Source organism: Cherax quadricarinatus, chromosome 84 (assembly GCF_038502225.1).
Source record: "Cherax quadricarinatus isolate ZL_2023a chromosome 84, ASM3850222v1, whole genome shotgun sequence".
NCBI lineage: Eukaryota > Metazoa > Arthropoda > Malacostraca > Decapoda > Parastacidae > Cherax > Cherax quadricarinatus.
The window spans coordinates 1867982-1889917 of record NC_091375.1 but is presented as its reverse complement, the minus strand read 5'-3'; the positions used below and the strand labels follow the sequence as shown (position 1 = coordinate 1889917).

Below are 21936 nucleotides of genomic sequence, written 5' to 3'. Positions count from 1 at the left end.
TTAAGGTGATGAGGCATCGTGAAACAGCTTGATACGGCATAAGCTGTGAGCGGACTTAAAAAAACACACTGAGTATCCGTGATTCAGTCTCTGGCATGGGTGGATACGTTGGGCATGTTTCATTACATCTGCTATCCCTGCTCACCTAGCAGTAAGTAGGTACCTGGGTGTTAGGAGACTGGTGTGGGTGGCATCCTGAGGGACAAGACTCAAGGACCACAAAGGATATAAAACACAGTCCTCGATGACGCATTGACTTTCTTAGGTTATCCTGGGTGGCTAACCCTCCCCAGGGTTAAAAATCTAAACAAATCTTATCATATCTTAATTAGAATGTTAGCACTACCTTCCAACCTCCAGCTGGCTGGATAATATAGTTAGAGCACGGGATACTAGTGCATTTCTATTTATACTAGACGTTATCCAGCTTAGGACGACAGGATCAAAAGTCTTTCCTAGAAAACAGTTGCAATGAAAATCCCCCCAAAAATCAACACCAACAAGCAAGGTACCATCAAAAGAAGTCAGGGGTGGACTGGTAAGCCAGTGGAAGGCCTCGGTTAGGTGACCAAAAACTCCAGCTGCAGGTCATCATATAACTAAGACCTGTGTCAGAACACTTGACCTGTTTCCTGACAAACCTTACCTAATCTAACTCACGACTATTATAAGGCTTCAAAATGAAACGAAAAGCCATCTAAATTTTACTCTTCAAATTCCTTGTTAGCTAACTTCTAACTGTTCCCTGATGTATCCGTGTCCACTCTCTCAAAAAGGTTAACACTCTCCGCCCTATCAAGCCCTCTGAGTATTTTTTATTTCGTTATGTCTCCCTTTCCCTGGTTCTTTTATCCTCTGTCACTACATTCAGGCCCTTTGGTCTCTTCATAGTTCATTTCTCTTACCTCTGGAACTGGTCTCGTTGCAAACCTCTGTACCTCCTAGTACTTGCTGTATTAGGTGTGAGTTCTCTGGTGATATATATAATATATATATATATATATATATATATATATATATATATATATATATATATATATATATATATATATATATATATATATATATATATATGCAAAACAACCACTCTGAAAGAATAGAGAAATTCCAAGCGCTTTCGTGACTACTCACATTATCAAGGAACTATGAAAGTAAAGCATCCAAGGAAGCTATATAAGGGGGCAGGCCAGCACCTCACTATCAGATCCCACAACGGTTAAACACCTGACGCGCGCCGACCCAACTTGGATAGGTCCTTTGCACAACTCACCCACAAACTATTCTACCCAAGAAAATTTAAAAATTATTATTTGTCCAGTGTATTATTAAATTCTTCCCAAATTCTATTAATTATAAACGGATCTAATTTATATAAACCAAAGGAAATATTCATATTATTGTCAAAACTGCTTTTTATGAAACAAGATTCAATTATATTCCTGTCGACCATGGACTTGCTTGATACTACTTTCTCAACTTTTTGAAAATCAATTGGATAGTTAAAATCTCTTACATGAATAAATAGAGCATTGGAATCTTGTCCAGTTCTAATGCTATATTTATGTTGTTTTAATCTTAGTTCGAGATTTTTACCAGTTTGACCGTAATAAACTTTATCGCAAATTTTACAAGGAATCTTATAGACACATCCATCAGCATTTTGGGGGGAATTCTTTATCAAAAGTTTTTTTACTGTATCAAGATTTTTGAATACAACTTTAATATTAAAAGTCTTAAGAAGAGAAGGCATATCAACCAAGTTTTCATGGTAAGGGAGAACCAACATATTTTTAGTTAAATAAGGCTGGTTGTCTCTTTTTGGATTGTAAAAAGTATTTCTAGCAACTTTAAAAGATTTATCAATTACATTTCTTGGGTATTTTAAATCATTACCTATTTCATAAATTTTGGATATTTCCTCATCTATGAACTCAGGACTACAAATTCGTAAAGCTCTCAAAAACATTGATGAGAAAACAGACAGTTTGACTATCTTGATGCGAGGAATAATAGTGGACATAGGAACAGTTATTTGTAGGTTTTCTGTAAATTTTAAATTTGAATTCATTATTACCCTTAATAATTAAAACATCTAGAAAAGGCAATGAGTTATTTTCTTCAAACTCAACAGTAAAGTTTATAGAATGGGCTAAGCTATTTAATTTTCCAAGGAAATGGTGTATATCTACATTTTTGGGCATAAGACACAAAATATCATCAACATATCTGAACCATTTAGCTCTATTAGGGAGGATTGTGTTAAGCAACCTTGTTTCAAAAAATTCCATGTATAGGTTACTAAGAACACGTGAAAGAGGATTTCCCATTGCCATACCAAACTTCTGAGTGTAAAACTTATCATTAAATACAAATTTTGCATCAACAATGCAAAGTTTAATAAGTTTAATGATAGTAGGAACTGGCAATGGTAAATCATAGTTAACGAGTTCTTCAGATAAGAAACTTAATAAATCATCAACAGGAACTTTCGTAAACAAGGAAGTAACATCAAAACTAACCATGTTAAAATCATTTAAGTCAGTCAAGGAGCTTAATTTATCAACCAAGTCTATGTTGTTTTTAACATTAAAGTTAGAAATTTTGCCAACAATAGGGCTCAAAATATCAACAAGCCATTTGGATAATTTATATGAAACTGACCCTATGGAGCTAATAATTGGTCTGACTGGATTCCCTGGTTTGTGTGTTTTTATTAGTCCATACATGTGTGAGGGAAAAGTAGGTGTAAGTGGGGTTAAGGTTGTTCGGGCAACCAGGAACCATTAGAGAGTTACGTTGCGCGCGCACACACCCCCCCCTCTCTGGCGGGCTGGGGCAAAACTAGTTCCTGGTGTCCGATTTGTTAAAGTTTCTACTCCTGGTAATATTGACCTTACCTGGTGTGGATGGAAGTTTGGAGAGTCACTTCGCCTCCACTCTTCTCCTAATCAGGTAGGGTGATCTACCAGGAGTATTACTGTTTGTTCTTTTCTAGTGTTTGCTGGTTACCAGTAATGATTTTGGCCTTTATCATTCTTTTTCTTTCTTAGATGTTATATTATCATGACTATGGGTAACCAGTTTTATTTTCTCTTATTTGTCAGCTCTGTTCCTGGCGTGGTCTTCCAGGATAGACGCCAGATAAAGGGGCAAGACGTGTGTTAATAATACTTATTAACATTATTCTACAACTACCGGCCCTTACCTATACTACTTGTGCTCCATCCAAGTGGTAGGAGATTCCAGAACATCGGATTACCATCTGCCCAGGATAACCTACATAAATAACATCAGAGGAACTATCTAGGGCCATACCTACTCCTACCCAACTACCTGAATTGAAGGCCATATTTTTTTTATTATATTTAAATTTTAAGTAAAATTCTCAAAAATCATTTTATCTTGTTTTTCCTTAAATCATTTCTTTATTTATTTATTTTTCCATTAGTTTCTTTTGTTCAGTTGGAAGGCGTTCCACTGACAACATGTAAGGTAAAGATGGATTAGTGGAAGTAAATTGTTTGACTAATTCATCTTTGCCTTTCAGTAGAAGTTTTATTGTTTTATTGAAATTGCTGTTAACGGTTTCTAGGGGATTTTTCCTAAGTTTAGAATAGGTTTCAGTATCATCTAAGAGATTATTCATTTTTTCTTGGTAATCATTTTCTTTCATAATTACTATTGCATTTATTTTGTCTGCTTTAGTAAGGCGCAAATTTTTATTGTTATTAAGTGTATCATAAGACTTAAAGAATCTTTGAGGGCAATTGGGAATGTTTGGTTTTAACATAGAGCTATATACCATTCCTTTACTAATATTAATATTCCTTTACTAATATTAATATAAACTTTACTGTTGAGTTTGAAGAAAATAGCTCATTGCCTTTTCTAGATGTTTTAATTATTAAGGGTAATAATGAATTCAAATTTAAAATTTACAGAAAACCTACAAATAACTGTTCCTATGTCCACTATTCCTCGCATCAAGATAGAGTCAAACTGTCTGTTTTCTCATCAATGTTTTTGAGAGCTTTACGAATTTGTAGTCCTGAGTTCAAAGATGAGGAAATATCCAAAATTTATGAAATAGGTAATGATTTAAAATACCCAAGAAATGTAATTGATAAATCTTTTAAAGTTGCTAGAAATACTTTTTACAATCCAAAAAGGGACAACCAGCCTTATTCAACTAAAAATATGTTGGTTCTCCCTTACCATGAAAACTTGGTTGATATGCCTTCTCTTCTTAAGACTTTTAATATTAAAGTTGTATTCAAAAATCTTGATACAGTAAAAAAACTTTTGATAAAGAATTCCCCCCAAAATGCTGAGGGATGTGTCTATAAGATTCCTTGTAAAATTTGCGATAAAGTTTATTACGGTCAAACTGGTAAAAATCTCGAACTAAGATTAAAACAACATAAATATAGCATTAGAACTGGACAAGATTCCAATGCTCTATTTATTCATGTAAGAGATTTTAACCATCCAATTGATTTTCAATAAGTTGAGAAAGTAGTATCAAACAAGTCCATGGTCGACAGGAATATAATTGAATCTTGTTTCATAAAAAGCAGTTTTGACAATAATATGAATATTTCCTTTGGTTTATATAAATTAGATCCGTTTATAATTATTAGAATTTGGGAAGAATTTAATAATACACTGGACAAATAATAATTTTTAAATTTTCTTGGATAGAATAGTTTGTGGGTGAGTTGTGCAAAGGACCTATCCAAGTTGGGTCGGCGCGCGTCAGGTGTTTAACCGTTGTGGGATCTGATAGTGAGGTGCTGGCCAGACCCCTTATATAGCTTCCTTGGATGCTTTACTTTCATAGTTCCTTGATAATGTGAGTAGTCACGAAAGCGCTTGGAATTTCTCTATTCTTTCAGAGTGGTTGTTTTGCATATTTTGAAATCACCTGTTTACTGTGATCTTATTGCATATATATATATATATATATATGCAATATGTATATATATATATATATATATAACTGGTCAATTAGCAATAATTCGTTAAAAATTAAGTCTTTTCTAAAATTTTCTCTTTACGTTTAATATATTTTTTTATTTAAGTTAATGTAAAAATTAACAATTTTGTACCAAAAAGAAAAAAATTAAAAAACTTACCTAACATTATTACTTCCCAGACTATTCCACTTCCTGATAACTCAGTGACTGAAGATATACTTCCTAACATCCCTGTGATTCACCTGATTCTTCAACTTCCAACTGTGACCCCTTGTTGCTGTGTCCCATCTCTGGAACATACTGTCCGTCCACCTTGTCGATTCCTCTCAGTACTTTTTATGTCGTTATCATATCCCCCCTATCTCTCCTGTCCTCCAATGTCGTCAGGTCTATTTCCCTTATCTTCTCCTTGTAAGACATGCCCCTCAGCTCCGGGACTAATCTTATTGCAAACCTTTGCACTTTCTCTAATTTCCTTACGTGCTTGGCTAGGTGTGGGTTCCAATCTGTTGCTGCATACTCCAATACAGGCCTAACGTACACGGTGTACAGAGTCCTGAATGATTCCTTATTGAGATGTCGGAATGCTATTCTTAGGTTTGCTAGGTGTTTATATTCTGCAGCAGTTATTTGGTTGATGTGCCCCTCAGGAGATGTGCTGGGTGTTACTCACCCCAAGATCCATTTTCTTGAGTGAGGTTAGTAGTCTCTGGCCCCCTAGACTGTATATAACGGGCTTGTTTCTCCGTCTGCACTCTTCTTTGCCCTTGCCCAATCTTCATGACTTTGCGCTTGGTGGGGTTGAACTCTAGGAGCCAGTTTCTGGATCAGGCTTGTAGCCTGTCCAGATCTCTCTGTAGTTCTGCCTGGTGCTCGTCCGACTGAATTCTTCTCATCAAGTTTGCATCATCTGCAAACAGACACTTCTGAGTCTATTCCTTCCGTCATGCCCTTCACATATACCAGAAATAACACCGGTCCTAGGACTAACCCCTGTAGAACCTCGCTCGTCACAGGCGCCCACTCTGACACCTCGTCACGTACTATGGCTCGCTGTTGTCTTCCCGACAGGTGTTCCCTGATCCACTGCAGTGCCTTCCCTGTTATACCTGCCTGGTCCTCCAGCTTTTGCACTAATCTCTTGTGTGGAACTGTGTCAAACGCCTTCTTACAGTCCAAAAAAACACAATCTACTCACCCCTCTCTCTCTCGTCTTACTTCTGTCACCCTGTCATAGAACTCTAGTAGGTCTGTTACACAGGACTTCCCATCCCTGAAATCGTGCTGGTTGTCATTGAAAATCTCATTCCTTTCTAGGTGCTCTACCACTCTTCTTGATAATCTTCTCTATTACTTTGCATACTATACCTGTCAGTGACACTGGTCTGTAGTTTCATGTATGTCTCCTTTTTTAAAAATTGGGACTACATTTGCTGTCTTCCATACCTCAGGTAGTCGCCCTGTTTCAAGAGATATGTTTAAGATTGTTGTTAGTGGTACATCTAGCGCCTCTGCTCCCTCTCTCAGGGCTCATGGAGAGATGTTATCCGGTCCCATCAAGTTTGAGGTATCTAACTTGCTTAGCAGCCTCTTCACTTCTTCCTCGGTCGTATGTATTGTATCCAACACTTGATGGTGTACACCACCTCTCCGTCTTTCTGGAGTCCCTTCTGTCTCTTCTGTGAACATTTCTTCGACTCTCATGTTTAGCTGCTCACATACTTCGCAGTCGTTTCTTGTGATCTCCCCTCCTTCCTTCCTCGGCCTGATTACTTGGTCCCTGACTGTTGTTTTCCTCCTGATGTGGTTGTACAACAGCTTCAGATCAGATTTGGCTTTCGCTGCTGTCATTTTCGTATTGTTGTTGGGCCTCCCTTCTTATCTGTGCATATTCATTTCTGGCTCTACGACTGCTCTCCTTATTTTCCTGGGCCCTTTGCCTTCTATACTTCTTCCGTTCTCTAGCACACTTGGTTTTGGCCTCTCTACACCTTTGGGTGAACCAAGGACTCATCCTGGCTTTCTCATTATTTCTGTTACCCTTTGGTACAAAACTACCCTCAGCTTCCTTGCATATTGTTATCATATATTCCATCATCATTTACTGACATCCCTGCCAGTTGTGTCCCACTGAACCCCATGCAGGAAATTTTTCATGCCTGTGTATTTCCCTCTCCTCTTTTGTAGTTTGGCTTCATTCATCCTGCCCTTCCTGCTTCTCTCCCCACTTGTAACTCTAATATGTATTCGAAGCTCAGAACCATGTGGTCACTGGCCCCAAGAGGTCTTTCATATGTGATGTCCTCAATATCTGCACTGCTCAAGGTGAATACTAGGTTCAGTCTTGCTGGTTCATCCTCTCCTGTCTCTCTGGTAGTGCCATTTATATGTTGGTACATAAGGTTTTCCATTACCACCTCCATCATCTTAGCCCTCCACGTCCCCTTCCCCTGTGGGTCCAGGTTCTCCTAGTCAATTTCCTTGTGATTGAAATCGATCACAATCAGCAGCTTTGCCGTGCTCGCATAAGCCCTCCCGGCGGCTCTTCAGCCAGTGTCAAACATCGCTCTGTTACTCTCATATTCTTGCCTTGGCCTCGTGCTATTCTGTGGTGGGTTATACACCACTGCAATTATCACCTTGGGACCTCCAGACTGAAGTGTTCCTATTATGTAGCCTCTTGCTTCTCCTCTGTCTCCTCTCTCCAGCTCATCAAAATTCCATTGGTTTTTGAGGAGCAGTGCCACTCTTCCACCCCCTCTGTCTTTCCTCAGGATCTTATATCCCATTGGAAAGAAGGCATCTGTTATCATTCCTGTGAGCTTAGTTTCTGTGAGAGCTATGATGTGTGGTGATGCCTCATTGATTCTTTCGTACCATTCCTTCCACTTATTTGTTATTCCATCAGTGGTGGTTTCCCATACCTTCAGTTTCCTCTCCAACACTGTGTTCTGGGAGGGTCTGTGGGGATGGGGGACTTGGCAGTGTGCTGTTGGATTCTACAGCATATTGTGGGGTGGGGAGGCTGCAAGTGTGGATTTTGTGGGTTGTGCTGGGATAGTGTGTTTGGCTGTGGGGTTCTGAGGGTGGTTCTGTGTGTGCTTGTCCTTGTTGCTCTGCCCTGCTCTGGTTGTCCTCTGCTGACTCTGTCCTTGTCTCTCTTCCTAGCCCCTGTCGTTTCTGTGTCCTCTCCCTCAGCTGTTGTCGTTCTGTTCTTGTTCTGTTGCGGTCTCGGAACACCCTCTTGTATATTGGTGATTCCTTCAGCCATGGTTTCTCTTGCAGGATCCTGTTCTGCACCGTTTCTGTCTTGAAAATCAGTTTGACTGGCCGATTTCTCTCCAAGTACCCGTCCTATTCTCTGAAAATTTACTATCTCAGTCATGTCCTCCTCGCCTATTTCTTTGAGGTTTTTAGTCTCTTGTTTTTCTTTCTGGCGTCTTCCACTGTGTGTCCTCACTTCATTCTCCTGAAACCCACGAATAAACTCTGACTTCTCCCTCTCCTCCTCCCATTGCCTTTCCCTCTGTCTCTCTGGGTCCCGTTTGTACATGGCCACCACTGTCTCCCTTATTTTTTCCTGTAACTCTTGGTGGCATAGTCGTGCCTCTGCATGGGACCTGTCACCTTCTCTACCGTCTTCCTCTTCACTTACTGCTATCCCTGCTCCCAACAGCTCTCCCCTTCATTCCTCGGCCCTGCTTGGTGGACTGATTGTGTGTGTGTGTGTGTGTGTGTGTGTGTGTGTGTGTGTGTGTGTGTGTGTGTGTGTGTGTGTGTGTGTGTGTGTGTGTGTGTGTACTGCATCATCAGCATATATCAAGTTTAATATTCCTTACCTTATTATTATCAAGCACTCTCCTCGAGTCATCCATACATACACTACACTAAGTACTGGTGAAGTCATCCAGGTATATACATACACTAAACACTGGTGGAGTCATCGTGTATATATATATATATATATATATATATATATATATATATATATATATATATATATATATATATATATATATATATATGTCGTGCCGAATATGTAAAACTGGTCAATTAGCAAGAACTCATTTAAAATTAATTCCTTTCTAAAATTTTCTCTTATACGTTTAAAGATATATTTTTTTTAGTAATGTTAATGTAAAAAATTTGTAATTTTGCACCAAAAGGAACTTAGAAAACTTACCTAACCTTATAACAAGAACAATTTATTTTAGCCTAACCCAACTAAATATATTTTAGATTTATTTACAGTAATTTAATACCAAACAAACACAGTTAAATATATTTTTTTCGTTAGGTTCAGAATGATTTTGGCGAAATTATTGCATACACAAATTTTCACTTGTCCTATATGGCATGATGAGCGTTGCTATTTAAGCCAAGATCGCAAGTTCTGCCTATTCGGCACGACATTATATATATCTATATATATATATATATATATATATATATATATATATATATATATATATATATATATATATATATATATATATATATATGCAATAAGATCACAGTAAACAGGTGATTTCAGAATATGCAAAACAACCACTCTGAAAGAATAGAGAAATTCCAAGCGCTTTCGTGACTACTCACATGATAATGTGAGTAGTCACGAAAACGCTTGGAATTTCTCTATTCTTTCAGAGTGGTTGTTTTGCATATATATATATATATATATATATATATATATATATATATATATATATATATATATATATACACACACACTACACACTCGTGGACTCGTCCACATACGCACTTAATATACATGTAAGCACTCAACATTCATGGAATCGTCCACAAACATTGAACGTGCTGAGAATCATCCATATAAACACTGAACAACTAGCTTCTTCAAACGAAAATTCTGTGTTCACTGTACCAAACACTTTCTCCAGACTCCCGTGAAGGCCAGGTTGATCCTTAACATTCCTCCTCACCATTACTATCACTGTCATAACCTCACAAATCCCCCTCACTAGTCTTCCCTACTCGTTCCATCACAACAATCACCACAGCCTCCTCACCACCACCACTCTCTCTCATCACACAAAACCTTCACAAAATATGCTCTAATCATTTCCACGTGTCTTGGATTATTTTGCTGTCATTTATTCAATTTATCAACAATATTCTGGAGAGTCACTGTATATATTCCGTGTGTATATCTCAGTTTATAAAGTATATACCGAAAGGTGTCTACTTCATTGCATATACGTCGCGAGACGTGTCTTCGTATATATCACTGAGAGGAGTGTATCTCTCAGTGTATATACACTATCTCTTAGTGGTGTCTACCTCACTGTATATACACGGAAAGATGTGTCTGTACATACCACCAAGAGGAGTGTATCCCTGGCCCCTTCATCTCTCCTTTAAGGTCTAAGGTATTCCTAGTGTTAGAAAACATGTAAATTACACCCTTAATGACCCCTCGTTTAGTAGCCTGACCTTAACCCTAACATTAGGGAGACTAACACCTCTGTAAGTACAACAGTCTCGACCTCAACCTTTAAAGCAATAGCAATATTACGACTCTTAAAAGATCGTTTTGCACAGTGCCACTCTGCAAGCCTTCCGGGAAACGCCAGGAAAAAACAATAAGGTTAAAAGGTTTATCCAAAGTTGAGTATAAGCTTGAGAAGGTTGTGGGTCCCAGCTCTCGTGGGAAATTCTGAACGAGTAGCAAAAAACTAGAAAGTTAAATGTGAAAAGGTGAATGTGTGTATGGATCTGTGCACGGTGGCTGTACACGGCGGGTGTTCCCACCTTGTTTCTAGATGTCACTCTGAGGCCCACGAGATGTATCCCCGTATTGCAGAACCTCAGTCCCCTGTGCGTCAATGCACGTTAAAGGAATAGTGCAGAGTACGGCAAAAGTTTCCAATGCAGCTAAATATTAGCAGTGAATATTTTAAGTGAATTAAGAGAGGTATTTACAACCTATCACGCGGACACTAATACCAAATTTCTTCAATAAAAGTGGCAAACTGGGACATGCACAGCCCAAAACTAATTCAAACTTCCCACTAAGAAACCTCCCAGTGATGATCCTTTAAGTCACTTATTCTCTCTAGGATGGAATACTGCTGCTGTACACTAACGGCTCCTTTCAGGGCAGGTGAAACTGCAGTATACAGTGTATATACCTAACATCAATGTGGCCTCTGTATCACTGTGGAAAAAATATTGAATATTATGTACCCAAAGTCTAAATATTACGTGCTTTATTAATTACATGTATACTTATTTGAATCTTGAAAGACGACCCCTACCCCGCCTTCCTTCCACTGTAGATTATTTACGCCCTCTAAGCTATTCTGTTTCGTTCCATCCTCTCTGAATGTCCGGACCACCTCAACAACCCGTCCTCAGTTCTCTGGATAATACTTTTACAAACTCCGCACCTCCTTCTAATCTCTAAGCTACGGACTACCTGCATAATATTCACACCACACATTGGATTGAGTTCGGCCTGTGTAGGTACCAGTTTTTCCCCTTTTCTTTAATAGAAAATTTTGGAAAAATTGAAATATTGATTTTCATGTGATAATATTTCGTCTTATCCGATGGACTTAATTAATTCTTCAACAGATATCTTAATAATGCCAGTTGTGAGAGGTTTCAAACTTAACGTGCTGGTGTATTTTGGTACACTGGTATCTCTGAGATAACAAGAGTATGCTTGCTCAGTTTAGTGGTGTGAATATTATGCAGGTAATTCGTAAATGTATTATCCACAGGGTTGAGGAGGGGTTGTTGAGGTGGTTCGGACATTTAGAAAGAATGAAACAAAATAGAATGACTTAGAGGGCGTATAAATCTATAGTGAAAGGAAGTCGGGGTAGGGGTCGTTTTTCAGGGTTCAAAGCATACATATAATTAATAAATTACGTAATACTAAAACTTCTTTTACATAATATACTAAACACACTAAACTAATATTTAAGAGTTCACTAAATTAGCATTTAAGAGTTCACTAAAGTCGTATGTAAGTGTTTTTATATCAACATATTGGTTAGTTGCTGCAGTTGTCAACCTACATAGACAAATAGGTCAATACAAAGATATTATGAGGTGCAAAGCTGTTGTTATTGCGATATTAATACAAATTATATTAAAGTATTTATATTGTGAGAGTACAAAGGTTTACTGACGTGAGTACAAAGGTTTAATGTAAGTGTAAACTATCAGTTTATTAAACGAGGCTGCTGTAAGTTAACTCACGTTCTGGCGAGATACTGTACTCGTAGATGTGTCAGGAATATACACTATTCTCTACTTGCACAGTTGTACTTATGGGATATATATATGCTCTGGCAAGACTGTACTCGTGGATGTGTCAGGTATATATATGACTTTTTGCATAGTTGTACTCATGGGATACACTGAAAGGTGTATTTCTCTCAGCGTATATATGCTGAGAGTTTAATCCCTATTCAAGGTATTATTCTTGTGTGGTGGTGAAAAGGTCATTCATATTCTTGAAACTGAATATTGTCTCCACCCACCATATACCTCATTCCACCGAATGCCACTCTGACAACTTATTTTTTTTTTTTACCTTCCATTGATGTCATCTCGTTTTAGACAATTTTACCCCATCTGACTGTGGTGTACCCAGAGTGTCTTGTACGTCGTCTGGTGTGGGATGGGGTCGCGGGGGCACTGCCTCATAGAAACAATTCTGGTATCGTATCTTCCTTGGTCCAAGATTATATTCAGTTTCGTGAGTCTCCCCATAGCTTAAAATACCTTAGTTTAAAATGAGTAAGATTAAAATCCCTTAGGAAGTCACTGGTTGGCCAAGTGTTTCCACAGTGAAGATACCATAGTGCCGCACAAGTGTCCCATTCATCAACAGCCTCTCTCCCTGTCTCCCTAGTGTTCCTACCTGTCTCCCTAGTGCTTCTCCCTGTCTCCCTAGTGCTTCTCCCTGTCTCCCTAGTGTTCCTCCCTGTCTCCCTAGTGCTTCTCCCTGTCTCCCTAGTGTTCCTCCCTGTCTCCCTAGTGCTTCTCCCTGTCTCCCTAGTGCTTCTCCCTGTCTCCCTAGTGTTCCTCCCTGTCTCCCTAGTGCTTCTCCCTGTCTCCCTAGTGTTCCTCCCTGTCTCCCTAGTGCTTCTCCCTGTCTCCCTAGTGCTTCTCCCTGTCTCCCTAGTGTTCCTCCCTGTCTCCCTAGTGCTTCTCCCTGTCTCCCTAGTGTTCCTACCTGTCTCCCTAGTGCTTCTCCCTGTCTCCCTAGTGCTTCTCCCCGTCTCCCTAGTGTTCCTCCCTGTCTCCCTAGTGCTTCTCCCTGTCTCCCTAGTGTTCCTCCCTGTCTCCCCAGTGCTTCTCCCTGTCTACCTAGTGTTCCTCCCTGTCTCCCCAGTGCTTCTCCCTGTCTCCCTAGTGCTTCTCCCTGTCTCCCTAGTGTTCCTCCCTGTCTCCCTAGTGCTTCTCCCTGTCTCCCTAGTGTTCCTACCTGTCTCCCTAGTGCTTCTCCCTGTCTCCCTAGTGCTTCTCCCCGTCTCCCTAGTGTTCCTCCCTGTCTCCCTAGTGCTTCTCCCTGTCTCCCTAGTGTTCCTCCCTGTCTCCCCAGTGCTTCTCCCTGTCTTCCTAGTGTTCCTCCCTGTCTCCCCAGTGCTTCTCCCTGTCTCCCTAGTGCTTCTCCCTGTCTCCCTAGTGTTCCTCCCTGTCTCCCTAGTGCTTCTCCCTGTCTCCCTAGTGTTCCTCCCTGTCTCCCTAGTGCTTCTCCCTGTCTCCCTAGTGTTCCTCAGTGTCTCCCTAGTGTTCCTCCCTGTCTCCCTAGTGTTCCTCCCTGTCTCCCTAGTGCTTCTCCCTGTCTCCCTAGTGCTTCTCCCCGTCTCCCTAGTGTTCCTCCCTGTCTCCCCAGTGCTTCTCCCTGTCTCCCTAGAGTTCCTCCCTGTCTCCCCAGTGCTTCTCCCTGTCTCCCTAGTGCTTCTCCCTGTCTCCCTAGTGCTTCTCCCCGTCTCCCTAGTGTTCCTCCCTGTCTCCCTAGTGCTTCTCCCTGTCTCCCTAGTGCTTCTCCCTGTCTCCCTAGTGTTCCTACCTGTCTCCCCAGTGCTTCTACCTGTCTCCCTAGTGTTCCTCCCTGTCTCCCCAGTGCTTCTCCCTGTCTCCCTAGTGCTTCTCCCTGTCTCCCTAGTGCTTCTCCCTGTCTCCCTAGTGCTTCTCCCTGTCTCCCTAGTGTTCCTACCTGTCTCCCTAGTGCTTCTCACTGTCTCCCTAGTGCTTCTCCCTGTCTCCCTAGTGCTTCTCCCTGTCTCCCTAGTGCTTCTCCCTGTCTCCCTAGTGTTCCTCCCTGTCTCCCTAGTGCTTCTCCCTGTCTCCCTAGTGCTTCTCCTTGTCTCCCTAGTGTTCCTCCCTGTCTCCCTAGTGCTTCTCCCTGTCTCCCTACTGCTTCTCCCTGTCTCCCTAGTGCTTCTCCCTGTCTCCCTAGTGTTCCTCCCTGTCTCCCCAGTGCTTCTCCCTGTCTCCCTAGTGCTTCTCCCTGTCTCCCTAGTGCTTCTCCTTGTCTCCCTAGTGTTCCTCCCTGTCTCCCTAGTGCTTCTCCCTGTCTCCCTAGTGCTTCTCAATGTCTCCCTAGTGCTTCTCCCTGTCTCCCTATTGCTTCTCCCTGTCTCCCTAGTGTTCCTCCCTGTCTCCCTAGTGCTTTTCTCTGTCTACCTAGTGTTCCTCCCTGTCTCCCTAGTGCTCCTCCCTGTCTCCCTAGTGTTCCTCCCTGTCTCCTTAGTGTTCCTCCCTGTCTCCCTAGTGCTTCTCCCTGTCTCACTAGTGCTTCTCCCAGTCTCCCTAGTGTACCTCCCTGTCTCCCTAGTGTTCCTCCCTGTCTCCCTAGTGTTCCTCCCTGTCTCCCTAGTGTTCCTCCCTGTCTCCCTAGTGCTTCTCCCTGTCTCCCTAGTGTTCCTCCCTGTCTCCCTAGTGTTCCTCCCTGTCTCCCTAGTGTTCCTCCCTGTCTCCCTAGTGTTCCTCCCCGTCTCCCTAGTGTTCCTCCCCGTCTCCCTAGTGTTCCTCCCCGTCTCCCTAGTGTTCCTCCCCGTCTCCCTAGTGCTTCTCCCTGTCTCCCTAGTGTTCCTCCCTGTCTCCCTAGTGTTCCTCCCTGTCTCCCTAGTGCTTCTCCCTGTCTCCCTAGTGTTCCTCCCTGTCTCCCTAGTGTTCCTCCCTGTCTCCCTAGTGTTCCTCCCTGTCTCCCTAGTGTTCCTCCCTGTCTCCCTAGTGTTCCTCTTTGTCTCCCTAGTGCTTCTCCGTCTCCCTAGTGTTCCTCCCTGTCTCCCTAGTGTTCCTCCCTGTCCCCCTAGTGCTTCTCCCTGTCTCCCTAGTGTTCCTCCCTGTCTCCCTAGTGCTTCTCCCTGTCTCCCTAGTGTTCCTCCCTGTCTCCCTAGTGTTCCTGTCTCCCTAGTGCTTCTCCGTCTCCCTAGTGTTCCTCCCTGTCTCCCTAGTGTTCCTCCCTGTCTCCCTAGTGTTCCTCCCTGTCTCCCTAGTGCTTCTCCCTGTCTCCCTAGTGTTCCTCCCTGTCTCCCTAGTGTTCCTCCGTCTCCCTAGTGTTCCTCCCTGTTTCCCTAGTGCTTCTCCCTGTCTCCCTAGTGTTCCTCCCTGTCTCCCTAGTGCTTCTCCCTGTCTCCCTAGTGTTCCTCCCTGTCTCCCTAGTGTTCCTCCCTGTCTCCCTAGTGCTTCTCCCTGTCTCCCTAGTGTTCCTCCCTGTCTCCCTAGTGTTCCTCCCTGTCTCCCTAGTGCTTCTCCCTGTCTCCCTAGTGTTCCTCCGTCTCCCTAGTGCTTCTCCCTGTCTCCCTAGTTTTCCTCCCTGTCTCCCTAGTGTTCCTCCCTGTCTCCCTAGTGCTTCTCCCTGTCTCCCTATTGTTCCTCCCTCTCTCCCTAGTGTTCCTCCCTTTCTCCCTGTCTCCCTAGTGTTCCTCCCTGTCTCCCTAGTGCTTCTCCCTGTCTCCCTAGTGTTCCTCCCTGTCTCCCTAGTGTTCCTCCCTGTCTCCCTAGTGTTCCTCCCTGTCTCCCTAGTGTTCCTCCCTGTCTCCCTAGTGCTTCTCCCTGTCTCCCTAGTGTTCCTCCCTGTCTCCCTAGTGCTTCTCCCTGTCTCCCTAGTGTTCCTCCCTGTCTGGAGTTTACCTGGAGAGAGTTCCGGGGGTCAACGCCCCCGCGGCCCGGTCTGTGACCAGGCCTCCTGGTGGATCAGAGCCTGATCAACCAGGCTGTTGCTGCTGGCTGCACGCAAACCAACGTACGAGCCACAGCCCGGCTGATCAGGAACTGACTTTAGGTGCTTGTCCAGTGCCAGCTTGAAGACTGCCAGGGGTCTGTTGGTAATCCCCCTTATGTGTGCTGGGAGGCAGTTGAACAGTCTCGGGCCCCTGACACTTATTGTATGGTCTCTTAACGTGCTAGTGACACCCCTGCTTTTCATTGGGGGGATGGTGCATCGTCTGCCAAGTCTTTTGCTTTCGTAGTGAGTGATTTTCGTGTGCAAGTTCGGTACTAGTCCCTCTAGAATTTTCCAAGTGTATATAATCATGTATCTCTCCCTCCTGCGTTCCAGGGAATACAGGTTTAGGAACCTCAAGCGCTCAGTAATTGAGGTGTTTTATCTCCGTTATGCGCGCCGTGAAAGTTCTCTGTACATTTTCTAGGTCGGCAATTTCACCTGCCTTGAAAGGTGCTGTTAGTGTGCAGCAATATTCCAGCCTAGATAGAACAAGTTACCTGAAGAGTGTCATCATGGGCTTGGCCTCCCTAGTTTTGAAGGTTCTCATTATCCATCCTGTCATTTTTCTAGCAGATGCGATTGATACAATGTTATGGTCCTTGAAGGTGAGATCCTCCGACATGATCACTCCCAGGTCTTTGACGTTGGTGTTTCGCTCTATTTTGTGGCCAGAATTTGTTTTGTACTCTGATGAAGATTTAATTTCCTCATGTTTACCATATCTGAGTAATTGAAATTTCTCATCGTTGAACTTCATATTGTTTTCTGCAGCCCACTGAAAGATTTGGTTGATGTCCGACTGGAGCCTTGCAGTGTCTGCAATGGAAGACACTGTCATGCAGATTCGGGTGTCATCTGCAAAGGAAGACACGGTGTTGTGGCTGACATCCTTGTCTATGTCGGATATGAGTGTTCCTTCCTGTCTCCCCAGTGTTCCTCCCTGTCTCCCTAGTGCTTCTCCATGTCTCCCTAGTGTTCCTCCCTGTCTCCCTAGTGTTCCTGTCTCCCTAGTGCTTCTCCCTGTCTCCCTAGTGTTCCTCCCTGTCTCCCTAGTGCTTCTCCTTCTCCCTAGTGTTCCTCCCTGTCTCCCTAGTGTTCCTCCCTGTCTTCCTAGTGCTTCTCCCTGTCTCCCTAGTGTTCCTCCCTGTCTCCCTAGTGTTCCTCCCTGTCTCCCTAGTGTTCCTCCCTGTCTCCCTAGTGCTTCTCCCTGTCTCCCTTGTGTTCCTCCCTGTCTCCCTAGTGTTCCTCCCTGTCTCCCTAGTGCTTCTCAATGTCTCTCTAGTGTTCCTCCCTGTCTCCCTAGTGTTCCTCCCTGTCTCCCTAGTGCTTCTCCCTGTCTCCCTAGTGTTCATCCCTGTCTCCCTAGTGCTTCTCCCTGTCTCCCTAGTGTTCCTCCCTGTCTCCCTAGTGCTTCTCCCGGTCTCCCTAGTGTTCCTCCGTCTCCCTAGTGCTTCTCCCTGTCTCCCTAGTGTTCCTCCCTGTCTCCCTAGCGCTTCTCCCTGTCTCCCTAGTGTTCCTCCCTGTCTCCCTAGTGTTCCTCCCTGTCTCCCTAGTGCTTCTCCCTGTCTCCCTAGTGTTCCTCCCTGTCTCCCTAGTGCTTCTCCCTGTCTCCCTAGTGTTCCTCCCTGTCTCCCTAGTACTTCTCCCGGTCTCCCTAGTGTTCCTCCGTCTCCCTAGTGCTTCTCCCTGTCTCCCTAGTGTTCCTCCCTGTCTCCCTAGCGCTTCTCCCTGTCTCCCTAGTGTTCCTCCCTGTCTCCCTAGTGCTTCTCCCTGTCTCCCTAGTGTTCCTCCCTGTCTCCCTAGTGCTTCTCCCTGTCTCCCTAGTGTTCCTCCCTGTCTCCCTAGTGTTCCTCCCTATCTCCCTAGTACTTCTCCCTGTCTCCCTAGTGTTCCTCCCTGTCTCCCTAGTGCTTCTCCCTGTCTCTCTAGTGTTCCTCCCTGTCTCCCTAGTGCTTCTCCCTGTCTCCCTCGTGTTCCTCCCTGTCTCCCTAGTGCTTCTCCCTGTCTCCCTAGTGTTCCTCCCTGTCTCCCTAGTGCTTCTCCCTGTTTCCCTAGTGCTCCTCCCTGTCTCCCTAGCGTTCCTGTCTCCCTAGTGTTCATGTCTCCCTAGCGTTCCTGTCTCCCTAGTGTTCATGTCTCCCTAGCGTTTCTGCCTGTCTCCCTAGCGTTTTTCCCTGTCTAGCGTTTCTGCCTGTCTCCCTAGCGTTTCTGCCTGTCTACCTAGTATCTCTTATCTCTCCCGTCACCTTTGCAATCCTCGTCTCACAAACGCACGTCTTCTGGCCCAGACGTCAGATGACGGTCCAATTACATCAGGTAAAAGGAGTGAGAAGAGACGGAACCGAGGGGGGAGGGAGGTGGGGAGGACGTTATACTGGGAGAGGGAGGGATGTGAGGAGGACGTTATTCTGGGAGATGGAGGGAGGTGGGGAGGACGTTATACTGGGAGAGGGAGGGGGGAATGGGGAACAGATGGAGTGTTCTCGCGTCATTTCACACATGAAAACGCAGGGGTAACGAATGAACACGAGAGAGAGAGAGAGAGATTAATTAGGCACACTGACAGTGTGTGGGGGGTTGCCCTATTCAACATGAAAGTTAGGCTGTTGATATATAAGCTTGAAATGTCAGTTTGGCCACCACCTGTGTGTAAGACATCCACGGAAAGTAGATGGTTGTCCCTCTCCTCTAACCTGAATTTAATGGTGGGTCTCCTGTTGTTATTCTGTATATTGAGTCTCTCGGAGATCACCAGAATGTGGTCGACATATAAGAGAGTTGTATAAGGCAATGTGAGTGTGGACACACTAGAGGTGCATCATACAGCAGGTAGTCAAGACAGCAGGTAGTCAAGACAGCAGGCAGTCAAGACAGCAGGTAGTCAAGACAGCAGGCAGTCAAGACAGCAGGCAGTCAAGACAGCAGGTAGTCAAGACAGCAGGTAGTCAAGACAGCAGGTAGTCAAGACAGCAGGTAATCGAGACAGCAGGCAGTCAACACAGCAATCATGGGACAGATCATGGCCATGCCAGAACACTGTAGTTTTGATTCCCGTAGTTGGAACTGTTGCAATTCCCGCATAGCTCCACCAAGTCGATAAACTCTTGGCTGGGTACTGGAAGATCCAGTGTTAGGGTGCTGCTGAGGAGAGGAATGGCTTGTGTGTCTGGGACGTTGGTAAACAGAGCTGTGACAACAGCCCTGGCTAAACGTTTGTTGTTTACGATGATGTCTGACGCGGCTGATAATGCTTGTGAGTGCTCGACGTATGCCTGGGTAATAGTGCCCAAAAATTTGAGATGTTTTGCAAGGCTCCCTGCCAGTTGACGAATAAGCCCCATTTAAATCACTTGGGTATCTTTATTGCAAAGACACATGTGCAACAGTTGGTATCTTTATTGTTGAACATGCGTCTCACTCATCAACTTGTCGATATTTTATACCATTTTCATACTGAAGCAGCGATGCGGTAGGACACCCTTGCAGACTCCTCCAGTAGACCAGCTCCTCCCAAAGAGCACAAACGGTCCCACTGGGACAAACCGATCATGAAAAAAATCGCCAACACAATGCTCACCAACGCTTCACGAAAGGACAAAGCTCGTCTCCTAGCTGTGAAGGCACCACACTCAGGAGATTTCCTTCTAGCTGTTCCCAATTCCTCCCTGGGCACTCGACTCGACCCACTGGCCATTCGGATTGGTGTTGCTCTTCGCCTAGCCGCCCCCATCCTCACCGAACATATGTGTATTTGCGGCAGGGCGGCAGTTGATCAATTCGGACTTCAGGGTCTCGTGTGTCACAAAGCAGAAGGGAAGTATGCCAGACATGAGGAGGTCAATGACATAAAGAGAAGCCTCGCCACAGCCCGTTGCCCAGCTCAACGGGAACCCCAAGTGCAGAGGTCCGACGGAAGTCAAAAGCGCCCTGACTACACCTGTGCCGTCACATTGGCAGACACCTACTTGCCATACTCCGTAGCTGAAGGGGGTGGACCTGCCAGCTACAGGGAGACCCGGAAGATCCGCAAATATGAAGATCTTCCCCCTTGCTATAACTTCATCCCAGTAGCGTCGGAGACCTTTGGAGCATGGGGTAGGTGTGCTCTAAAGTTCCTCAAAGAGCTGGGTGAAAAGCTCATCACAGAAACCAAGGACCACAGGGCGACCAGCTTCCTCTTTCAGACTCAGTGTCGCAATCCAGAGAGGAAATGCCTGCAGCATTCTGGGCACACGGCCCACCGCCGGGGAGCTGGACGAAGTATTCGAGATGTAGCTCTGAGTTGCTATCTATGTTGTTTTACTTTCTATTGTATTTCTGAGAATGTTTTGTCAATGTATTTTGTCTTTAAATAAAATATGTATCAAATATAGGGGTGGAGTTTACCTGGAGTTTACCTGGAGAGTTTCGGGGGTCAACGCCCCCGCGGCCCGGTCTGTGACCAGGCCTCCTGGTGGATCAGCGCCTGATCAACCAGGCTGTTGCTGCTGGCTGCACGCAAACCAACGTACGAGCCACAGCCCGGCTGATCAGGAACTGACTTTAGGTGCTTGTCCAGTGCCAGCTTGAAGACTGCCAGGGGTCTGTTGGTAATCCCCCTTATGTGTGCTGGGAGGCAGTTGAACAGGGAAAACCTTGAGTTTTCCCTGAAGCAAGTTTATTCTTTTCTCTGAGGATGAGGATCCCCAGGACAATTCTAGTGGTGGTACCTCCCTATATTTTCAATATATCTTTATTGTCAGTTAGCTTGAGGTACTGCCGATGCCACATGTGATGGGTCTAAGAGAGATACCTACCTACCTGGAGACTACATGGAGGGTATTCCGGGGATCAACGCCCCCGCGGCCCGGTCCACGATCAAGCCTCCCGGTGGATCAGGGTCTGATCAATCAGGCTATTACTGCTGGCAGCACGTAGTCCAACGTATGAGCCACAGCCCGGCTGATCCGGCATCGACTAAGTATCCGTCCAGCTCCCTCTTGAAGGCAACCAGGGGCCTATTGGTAATTCCCCTTATGCATGGTGGGAGGCTGTTGAACAGTCTTGGGCCCCGGATACTTATGGTGTTTTCTCTTAGTGTACTAATGGCGCCCCTACTTTCATTGGGGGTATTTTGCACCGCCTGCCCAGTCTTTTACTTTAGTTGGGAGTGATTTCTGTGTGCAGATTCGGGACCATTCCTTCTAGGATTTTCCAAGTGTAGATTATGATATATAACTCTTGCCCTGCGTTCCAGCGAGTACAAGTCATGTGCTTCCAAGCGTTCGCAGTAGTTGAGGTGTTTGATGGAACTTATGTGTAGTAAAGGATCTCTGTACACTCTCTAGATCGGCAATTTCCCCTGCTTTGAACAGAGATGTTAATGTTCAGCAATATTCCAGCCTAGAGAGAACAACTGATTTGAAAAGAATCATTATTGGCTTACCATCTCTTCTTTTGACCGTTCTCAATATCCACCCTATCATTTTCTTTGCAGGTGTGATCGTGGCACTGTTGTGATCCTTGATAGATCCTCAGATGTTACCACTCCCAGATCCCTGAAGGATGTTTTCGGGGGTCAACGCTCCCGAGACCCGGTCTCAGACTAGGCCTCATGTGGATTAAGGACTGATCAGCTAATGTTCGAACCACAACCCCGGTGGACAGGCAGTGACTTGAATTTGTCAAGGTTCCCTCTTGAAAACAGTGTAGGGTCTGTTGGCAATACGCATATGTATAATACGAGGCTGTTGAAAGGCCTTGAGC

The 21936-nt window shown here is 44.3% G+C and overlaps 1 long non-coding RNA gene across 1 annotated transcript; it reads left to right on the top strand.

The window, feature by feature from the left end:
- The first annotated feature begins 2732 nt into the window (after positions 1-2732).
- LOC138855171 (uncharacterized) lies at positions 2733-3395 on the top strand. Its single transcript, XR_011394353.1, has 2 exons — positions 2733-2952; positions 3105-3395. It is a non-coding gene; the product is annotated as an uncharacterized lncRNA (long non-coding RNA).
- The last annotated feature ends 18541 nt before the right edge of the window (positions 3396-21936 follow it).